At 39.1% G+C, this 10,394-nt stretch overlaps 1 long non-coding RNA gene across 1 annotated transcript; it reads right to left on the bottom strand.

Annotated features, from left to right (window-relative positions):
• Positions 1-1,457: 1,457 nt before the first annotated feature.
• LOC118563028 lies at positions 1,458-9,950 on the bottom strand. The gene is made up of 3 exons (XR_004930972.1): positions 9,756-9,950; positions 3,972-4,055; positions 1,458-2,146 (listed from the first exon to the last, which is right to left on the bottom strand). It is a non-coding gene; the product is annotated as an uncharacterized LOC118563028 (long non-coding RNA).
• Between the last annotated feature and the right edge of the window lie 444 nt (positions 9,951-10,394).

Genomic DNA, 10,394 nt, shown 5'->3' on the forward strand with positions numbered 1-10,394 from the left:
TGTTCATAACTTTTATGGACAGAATTTCTAGGCGCAGCCAAGGTGTTGAGGGGATCCGTTTTGGAGGGACTATGTTTCTTGGCTGGCCTGGGAACGCCTTGTGTTCCCCTGGAGGTGCTGGCCCAAGTGGCTGGGAAGACTGGACTTCCCCACTAAGGCTGCTACCCCCGCAACATGACCCCAGGTAAGCGGAAGATGGATGGATGGATGGATGGATGGATGGATGGATGGATGGATGGATGGATGGATGGATGGATGGATGGATGGCCACTCCACCAACTCCCTCCTTTGATGTGTAAGCCTGATGATTAACTACAGAAGATATCTTAGAGCTGTTGTTGCAAGTCAATCTAGTGAGATGATGTGAGTATGTGCTTTCAAAGCATGCAGTCAAGATTATAGAAACAAGGGCTTAGCAGTTGCACAGGATACTCAACAAATTTGTGTTGGGTATTTCCCCTTTACCCAGTAACAACCAACAGAACAATGTGTCATATTCCTCGTGCATCCACACATTCTTGTTTAAATGCATTCATTGCTTTAAAATACAAGCAATGTTGTGGTGCACAATTCTCAGCATCTCATGATTAGCTTCTGCCAATCAATGTATTTTGTAGATTAGACAGATGTTGGACAATAATCGCTTGGTGTTGTTCTTTCTTGAAACCCAGTTGTTGTCTTATCTTAACTAACTGACTGAACATATAGGGTTGGTTTGGAAACATTGCCCGGAGAAATCCTCTTGTCTCTTTAAAAAACAAAAAGAAAAGAAATGGCGGCAGGTTTTGGGTTACAGCAGTTGCATCCAAACAAAACACATGGCATCTGGAACAATGCCCTTGAGAGATCAACAGTGACGGTGGTTGGCGACAATGCATATTCGATGAACACCAAATACAGCCCATACACAACTCATACTGTCATCTTGTCTTTTTTTGTCTGTGTGACTCACAAAGCAGAAAGAGAAACTCGTTTGTCAGGATAATTTGCTGTATCACAAAAGAAAGACATCAACACCATAAGTCTTTACTGGAAGTGGAGATTAAAATAGTCAAAACCAGAAATGTCTCTGTTTGGTAAATTAAAAGAAAGTTTTATTACATAATGTTTATCTGATTAGCTTGTAGGTGCAATTTGTACATTGTATGTGGTTTCTTATGGAGATTTTAAACAACATTAAAGAGACAAAAACAATTTTTTGGCCTTTTTACTTTCTAGGCAAATTTCTTGGTCCTACATCCCTAAACAGTTACAGAGTACAAAAAAGGGGACCACAAACTGTGCTTTATACAGAATACAAGTTACACCTTATAATGGTTTTACAAAGTTTGTGGGCCAATGGGTAAATACAAAACTTTACACCTGTCATGCAGTGGGTTACAGTGGCAAAAAAGACCAAGTAAACAATGGACCAATTTGAACATAATTTAATTCAGATGTGAGGATATCTAAAGACAGACATTATTACCAGCAATTAAATGCAAAGCATAAATGTCACATGTGTGTTGAAAAAAAGTCCTGCAACACTGAAACAGCACCTTTTTATTTAGTTGATTGAAACACAGAACAACATTAAAGCATTATCAGCTCTCTTTATTGTGACATACCATTAACTTGCATATATTTGCACAATTAACCCAAATCTATCTCGAATAAATTAAAGCACAGTGATAAGAAAGGATACACTCTATATAATCACATTTTTAAGAGGAAACAACTTCACCTGCAGGCATTATTTCCTTCTGAGATGGACAATACAAAATATTGCTCCCTCTGGTGGTCATACGAGCACACTGCACATGCGCATAAAGGAAAGGAACATTTTGCAGAAATTTCCAGTTAATAGTTATGAGTTATGAACTAAATTTATCACGCTCACATAAAGCAAAAATAATCAAGGTAGGAATATATTCCTAAATTTTGTATTTTCTGAGGGTCCCATTCAGAGGGATAACATTACTATGATTTAGGAAAGAAAAGAGATTGCTATCCAAAGTGCTGCTGGTAAGTCGTCTGAAGGCAGCGGTGGTTCCGTGCTTCAGCATCGTGACGAAGGAGACTCAGAGTTCTCAGGGTTTGAATATCAAAACTTGGCTGAAGGTCTGGAGACTCAGGAGGCTGACGAAGAGAGTTGAATCTTTCGGTGCTTCATTAAAACATTGAAATACAGCAGAAGGAACGTTTTAGTTGGTGAAAGTTGAAATCATAGCAATAAATCCAGAGGGTAAGAAAAGCAGTTTGTAGCACCACTTCTGGTGACTTTAGTTCGTGTTGCCTCTATTCTTTTCATGTGTATCTAGCTTTTCATAGGACTAAGGTGTCTGAGACAGAAACTGATCATTACTTGAAATCCTCAACCTACTCCCTTAATACAGTGCCAACAAACCTTTAAATAGTTTAGCACCTGAAATATTGCAATAGTACATTTATCTCAGGTCATTCTTCATAGACACTAAAAACAGCAATAAAGAAAATCTTCTTCAACGAAACCTGGTCTTGATGCTCAAATGATTAGTAACTACAAGCCAATAACTAGTGTCGTACCTTTGGCTAGATCAAGAGAGAGAGAGATGGCTTTTTTTGGGGGGGGGGGGGGGGGGGGGGGATTTACTGTGTTTCTGAAATAAAAAAATACATCTTATGAGCAAATGGAAAAAAAGCAAACATTTTTGCCATCTGCAGTCGCTGAACTTTAAAGATTTTAAATAAAAGATGTCTAAACATTGATACACAGGATATCTGTCTTTGGACTGTTTGGATTGCAGTGCTGTATTTGATCGATCACGACACACTGATTCACTGAAGTAAAGGGTTGGTGGGAACTTCTGGTATTCCTGCTCAGATGCTATGGGCAGACCTCAACTACTTTGTTAGCTTCACATTTCTCCATCACCACATGGCTACAGTCACTGGTAGTCACCGTTTCAGTGTGTCCACAATATTAAAGCATGGATGGGCCATAATTTGCATCTTAAAACCAGCAGAGAAGTCTCTTGGTGTATACATTGAGTATAAATGATGATTAATTGGTCCCTGAAGCTAAAGCTAGTGGCTAGTCAAAGGGGTGCACACTAAAGCAGACCTCCCCTGCCTTAAAACAACTCCAATCTCAGAAACTTCATTGCGGTTTATGTAAGTCCTTTTTTATGAAAGTTTGCATTAGGCGACTAGTTAGTCGGAAGCCAATTTATTTATTTATTTATTTACGTCTAATTGGAGTTGGTGGTGTGCCATTAATGATCTTCCCTTGTGCAAAAGGTTGTCATCATTCTTTTAACTCAATACCAGTACTAAGAAAATACATTTAGTTTTGATCCTAGGCCAGCTGAGACCATTTCCTCTGCAGAACACGATTATTTTATATGGGCCACCACCAACAGATTTCTGTCACTAGAATGATATTACTGAATACATTTAGAGATATTCTTTCAGAAAGTGAATTCCAGAGCTGGGTCTATTAGATCAGGATAGGAAACATCAGTCTTTACTGTAGCTTTCCAGTAAAGATGTCATTTTAATCAGTTCCTACTTATTTGTCATAACATTCACTTATTGTGCTGCTTTTTACACATGTTCAAAAGAATGGGCATTTCATACATTTGCAGTTTTTACAATTTTTTGCCAATTTATAATGAAATGTGCTGTGCTAACTACATTTGTCTTTAAGTCCTTTCCTATAGTGCTACCATTAGGCAGATATTAACGTTGCACTCAGTTTTTTTATTCTAGCCCTATAAAAGTTACCTGAGATGGTTTTGTTCTGTATGCACTCTGTGCATACAAAATGACAATAAAGTTTGTCTAAGTCTAAGTTCTGTTATCTTGGGTATTTTTAAAACTAAACATTCTGAACTAAACTATATCAGTCCATCATGACTTATTTGGTTCCTTAGTGGTTCCAGTAAGAAAAATTAAAATGATTTTATATAAAGATTATATAATAAAGGAAAGATAAACCTTTATTGCCTTACCCACAGTCTTTAGAGTGTATGCTATAGACTCTTGCCAGCTGGCCTGGATACAGACCCTGTGCGTCTCTTCCCAGACGAGACATCCTTTAGAGAAAGAAAAAAGGTTTCAGCATAAAAAGGAAAGATTTGTTTCAAACAGGCCAGGATTTTTCTAGAGGTCCTCAGAAAATGTTCTTGATATTAGCTGTCGTTTTCAGCCTGGTCCTTTTGCCTCATTGGGTATAAAGACTATCGTCTGTTAAACTGGACAAAAGTGATGACCACGCAGGGCACACATCGGGTTCCTTGTTAGATCCATCTTTAGTTTGTTATGGCCTCATCAGTTTCATGGTCAGTATTTCATTCAGACTGTTGTAAATATGTGTGGATGACCTCCGAAGAGTGGCACAACTGTGTGAGACACATCCTCATGGTTTTGGACTGACATTTGACCAGCAGTATCAGGGATCTTCTGATCATTCTGAACTCCTGTGTGTATTCCACCAGGCAGTACTCTCTGGCAAGTGGCTGATTTCCACCAGTTATAGCCAGTCCTGTTAAAGAACAACTGAAACTAACGATGGGACACTGGCTGCCAGACCTCCAAACCTCATGTGACCTTCAGATTAGATCAAGAAAAGAGCTTAGAGCGTGCCATGGAATGGGTTTCCATGACCACAGCTGCATCCAAGCCTCGCCTCGCCTCGCCTCACCAGGTATAATGTAAAGAGTTGAATGCAGCTGTGCAGAACATGCAAAAACTTCACTATGGAGCAGTTAAAACGTGTTTTCTGGAGTAATGACTCATGCCTTACTGTCTGGCAATCCATGACCTAACCTGGGTTGGACAGTTGCCAGAAGAAGCACACTTGCCTGACTGCATTGTGTCAGGTGTAAAGTTGAGTGGACCTGTTTTTTCCAGGAATTAGCCTTTTAGTTCCAGAGAAATAAATTGTTAATGCTTCAGAGTACTAACTAGACTGTTTCTCACATCCATGTTTTTCAGAACAAGTTAGGAATGGTTCTTTCTTGTTGTGATGTGATGACTTTGCAGATGCATTGCAGTAGGAATGTTAAATATTCCCCAGAAACACCTTTCTAGATTTTGCAGAAAGCCTTCCTAGAAGGTGTGAAGCTGGTTGACATAATTTTAAACTCTATGAATCAAAAAAGGGATGTCACTGAAGTTCTAAACGCAGATGATTAAATACTTTTGGCAAGATAGCGACATTGTTCCAAAAATCGATGCATCCAATGACGTTGAATCAGGCAATTGTTTTCTTTTGTGACAGGGTATGTTTAATAGAAGTTCAAGGCAAATTTCTTATTTGTTGAGAAAAAAGAAAAGAAAATAGTTTCCAATTTTTCGGTCAGTCCTTCCTATGTATCATGCTACAAATCAAATTATAATAAGCATAAAACACAGTCTATGAAATGAAGATTTTTTTTTTATTATTTGTTTAAACTGTGATATAGAACATAATATATCAGAATACTTCAATATAGACATTACTGGAACAATACCAGTTGACTAAAGGTCCAGACAGGAGCTACTTTGCTGTCATCTAGTGCTGAATGTGTGAACTACATTTAGTTGGGATTTTACTGCAGCATTTCTTGCAAACTTTATAACAAAACCAGAGAACACTATTTAAACAAAAATACAATATCCATCCATTTTCTGACCCGCTTTATCCCTCATGGGGTTGCGGGGGTTGCTGGTGTCTATCTCCAGCATTCACTGGGCGAGAGGCGGGGTACACCCTGATAGGTCACCAGTCTGTCACAGGGCAACACAGAGACAAACAGGACAAACAACCATTCACGCACACACTCACACCTAAGGAGAATTTAGAGAGGCCAATTAACCTGACAGTCATGTTTTTGGACTGTGGGAGGAAGCCAGGGTACCCGGAGAGAACCCACGCATGCACAGGGAGAACATGCAAACTCCATGCAGAAAGACCTAGGGTTGGGCTTGAACCGAGGAAAATACAATATCAAATGGTATTAATACAAATTATAAAGGCAAAACTAAAATTGGAGTTTGAGAGTTTTCATATCAGTCCAAAATATTTTTGTACAACAAGATTTTTTATTTTATTTATTTTTTTGCATAAAATACACATGGCCATGTTTTTTTCCATCAAAAATGTTTTAACTGAAAAGTGATTATAAATAATTTCAGGCTCTTACGTTATTTATCTGGTATTTTTTTTTAAAGCAACCAGGTCCATTTCCAGTTAATAGTTTAAAAAATGGACAAAATATCGAGGCTTTCAAGACAACATCACTTAAAGGAATATTTGCTATTGTTTTGTTGGTTGTTTTCTTCATGTAAGGACAGTGATAATCAGTACAAATTATACTTTGATCAAAGTTTGGAGTAGAGTGATTGTGACTTTGAGGCAAGTTTGAAAGAAAACCTGCATCATCAAGACGTTTCAACAAAGAAGAACCCATCCAGAGGGCCTGCTCATTTTGTTCATCTTCAACAGGGATTATTGAGAAACATCTGGGCAAGCAGGACCAGACTTTAACAGGAGTAGCTTGCAGAACCAGACTTGACTTGAAGCCGCAGGAATAATCAGATTTGAAGCCGCCGAGGTGTTCCTAATGTGAGCAGGCAGAACAAATCGCAGTATCCAACAGGAACCCTGTTTCCAGGCGGTGCACACAAACGTTAGCAAGCAGACTAGCCAGGGCAGGGCGAGGACTGGTCCCAGGGAACACATGCAAAACCAAGAGAGGTCGCTGGAGCAAACAACACATGCATGCAGAGAAACAAGCCGAGACATCCTGGCAGGGAGTGGTAGGATGAGGCCGGCATATGTAAACAGTGACAGGTGAGCAGCTGTACTTAGTGGTGGCAGCAGGTGGAACCAATAAAGGCGGCTGGTGGCTGAGATGAGGGGAGCTTAGAGTGGAATACATCAGTCCATCCTGACATCTCCACAGATAATGTTACTGAATTTAAGTTTGATTATACAGATATTTAGTGTCTTTTTTCCAATCTAAAGACTTAACACAAATTCATTTCTCTCTCTTCTAACCATTTCTGTCTCTGTAGAATGTAAGCTCCTTTAGCTTTGGAAATATACTTCCCAGATTTTGTTTTAACTGGTTTAATCTATTTGTTTGCTCTTTAGATACATTTTCTGGTAGGCGGCTGTTTAATTGAATAATGTGTTTTATTACCTTTGATTCCATTATCCTTTTTCTAATCCTATTTCAGACCAAGGTGCCATTAACATTTTCCTAAGTTCATATGTTAATAGCTCCCAATTTTTATTTAATACTTTTTGACTGCAAACCCAATCCTGACCCTTTATTGTTGTTCTTTTAATGCTTTTTTTCCACAGCTAAAAGTGAATTGTTGAGTTTCCAGTAAGCTGTGATTTGATTTCCTGTATCATAATTGGCTTTAATTCTTTCCATGAGAATAAGTTTGTGGTTCAACAGAGGAGCTGGTGGAATATCAGAGTTAATTTAGTCAGTTATTAAACGAGATACCAGCCAGAAATCTATTCTCTATGGGCCTGTTTTGTTTTGCCACGTAAAATCAACTTTGGAACTACTTCTTTGCCTCCATCAGTCAAACCAAAAGTTAATTTGAAATTTTCTAAAAAATTGTAATTCAAGTAGTGAGAACCTTTGGAGGAACCCTGACCATTACATCAATATAAGCAGAATGGAAGACCCCTCCTTTTATGATATTCATATTATGATATATTCCCACTGAAGTTGTTTCCTCCTGATTGAATAGAAACTTGGGCTGGCCACAATTCATCGCCCATGAGATTTCCTGAATTTTTTTATCATTTGAAATTGAGTGTCTTGAATAACTCAAGAATCAGCTTTAAATTGTTTAGCATATAAAAAAAGCTACCTTTGTTTCAATGTTGTCTTTTAACCCTAAATCATAGACTAAAATAACTGCCACTGAAAGCTGTAGCTTTAATCCTTAAAAATCAATCTACAAAAAACAACGAACAATGAACAAGCTCTCAAAAGAAAAATGACATTTATTTATAAATGGAGCTTGATGAATATTCCATTGTCACGGCTTAACTGTTCACTGGGACTCTTTGAAGATATCTAATCAGTAGACAGTACATGTTCTTTCCTCTTTACCGTGTCAAGAAAAAGGCCCTGGGACGATGCAGAGGGCCACTTTGCCTTCTTCACCAGGCCCACAGCATGGTTCTCCTCACTCTGTCCTCTGGGGAGAAGTCCTCGTTGAATCACAACGTGTTTGCTTTCAGAAAGGATGACTATTTGTGTGCCTTCCACATCGAATCCCTGTACTGCCATGTAGAACTGAACGGTTACTCCTCTGGGACGTCCCGTAGCTGTAGCACCACCCGGCTGGTGTGATCTCTCCATGACATCTGGAAGTTTCTCTTTGCTTTCAGGCGCTGTCTTCTGGCAGACAGAAATAACTTTGTCACAAACTTCTCCTTCTTCTTGGCTTCATCAAGAAAACTGCAGATCCCATCCTCTTTAAAAAAAAAAAAAGGTTAAAAAAATAAAACAACTATATCTATTCTGAAGCTGAAGTCCAGTTGTTTTAATTTTATCCTTTTTTTTGGATCGATCATGACCTGGATGACTGAGAATCTCCAACATCCCATCTTCTTTTATAACAGGATAATTAAAACAGCTTGTTTTCCATTTGCAGTATCTTTTCTTCTGTCTTCCTAACTCTTGTGTTGTTTCTCACCATCTTTGCTCGAACTTCTTTCACCTCTTCTTGGAGAAATTCCACAGAATCCTTACAGTCCTCTGTACTGGTTTACAGCCCATCTGCTCTCTCATTATCCGTCATCTTTATTCATAAAGATAAAGATAATATTTTCAGCAAAATCTGCCAAAATCTTCACACACCTGATACCTTCTCAGAGCTTTCAGAACGATGCATTTCAAGTATGGTGATCATTTGTTTTGCCTGCATCTCAGCAGGTGTACTATCAGTGCTGATGGATTTGCGTTCACCACTTGCAGCCATTAGACTGGAGTTTCAGCAGTTTTCCTCCTTTTTCTTCTTTTTTCTGTCCTCTCACCTCGCCGTCTTCCTCGGCTACCTAGTTTTACATTATCAAGCTGTGCCTGAAACACTGTGATGATGAACATACAGAAGCTGACAGGGCATTCAGAACAAATGCCCCAACCACCTCAGCTGGTTCCCCTCAATGTGGAGGAGCAGCGGCTCAACTCTGAGCCCCTCCCAGATGGCCGAGCTCCTCACCCTATCTCTAAAGAGGTTTGGATTGCATATATAAAAAGCAACATAGTGATACTCAATTGAATTAAATTTTTTTCATTAGAAAAAAAATATTTGAAGAAATAATTCTACCAGACCCTGCTGGAAGGTGAGACTGAATCAGAAATATTCCTGGCCTGTTCACTGAGAAGCCGGCAGGAAAGCAGTTTGCTGTTTCTTCTCGTTCACCAGTTCCTGCGCACTTCATGTAGTTCTAAACGTTCTTGTCTTTGAGAGTGCTGAGATATTTTCTCTAGTTGTAGTTTGTATAAATAAGCGCTCCTGTTTGCTCAGAAGAGCTATTTTAAGAGCAGATCAGCCCTTGCATTTAGGTTCAGAATTAGAAAGACACAACATGCAGTTTGCTTATGTTTTACAGAAATAACTGCATAAATCCCTTCAGTTTTTGAAATGGCATGGAAAGCCAACATCCTCCGTCCTCCTTCCTATCCCACAGAAACGGTTGGTATGTCCCATCCTTTCAAAATGTCAATTGACAAGAATGAGGGTGAAAGGGAGAAATCATTTTAAGCAATGCTTACTTTTTTGTTGAAAATACTGTCCAGTCAGGTTCTTTGGGGTCCTGAGACTCTCTGAATTCATGCAGCCTGAGAGCAATGCCAGAGCCAGCCATCTCTGACCAGCTGATGTCAGATCAATGCCAGATCCGAGATTCCAGACCAATACGACTGCAGCTCACTCTAGATATATTTCTGGGGAGCAACAGACAGACTTAGAAAACACTGTGAATCCACCTTTCCACACTCTTTGGCATCACATTCTGTGTGTGTGTGTGTGTGTGTGTGTGTGTGTGTGTGTGTGTGTGCACTTGTACTTGCAGCTGAGTGAGAACATACTGTATGTGTTGTATTTTATTACCAACGTGAGGACAGTGATGTAAGGTGAGGACCGTTTTTCAGTCCTCACTTTTTTGGCACAAGCGATTAGGTTTAGGACTAAGGTGTGAAGGTTTAGGTTGGGGTTAGGCTGAGCTGAACAGTAAATCTGTGTCTAGATGTCTTTATATGAAATATTTCTGGTGCCTCTTGGCAAGGTCTCCCTCAAAAATAGATTTTATCTCGAGGGACTTCCAGGTAAATTAAAGGTTAAATAAAAAAAATAAAAATGTACTAGTAATAGTTAGGTTCAGGGTTAGGTGTTAGTTTTAAAGGAATTGTTGG

This window comes from Fundulus heteroclitus, chromosome 5, assembly GCF_011125445.2.
Source record: "Fundulus heteroclitus isolate FHET01 chromosome 5, MU-UCD_Fhet_4.1, whole genome shotgun sequence".
Classification (NCBI taxonomy): Eukaryota; Metazoa; Chordata; class Actinopteri; order Cyprinodontiformes; family Fundulidae; genus Fundulus; species Fundulus heteroclitus.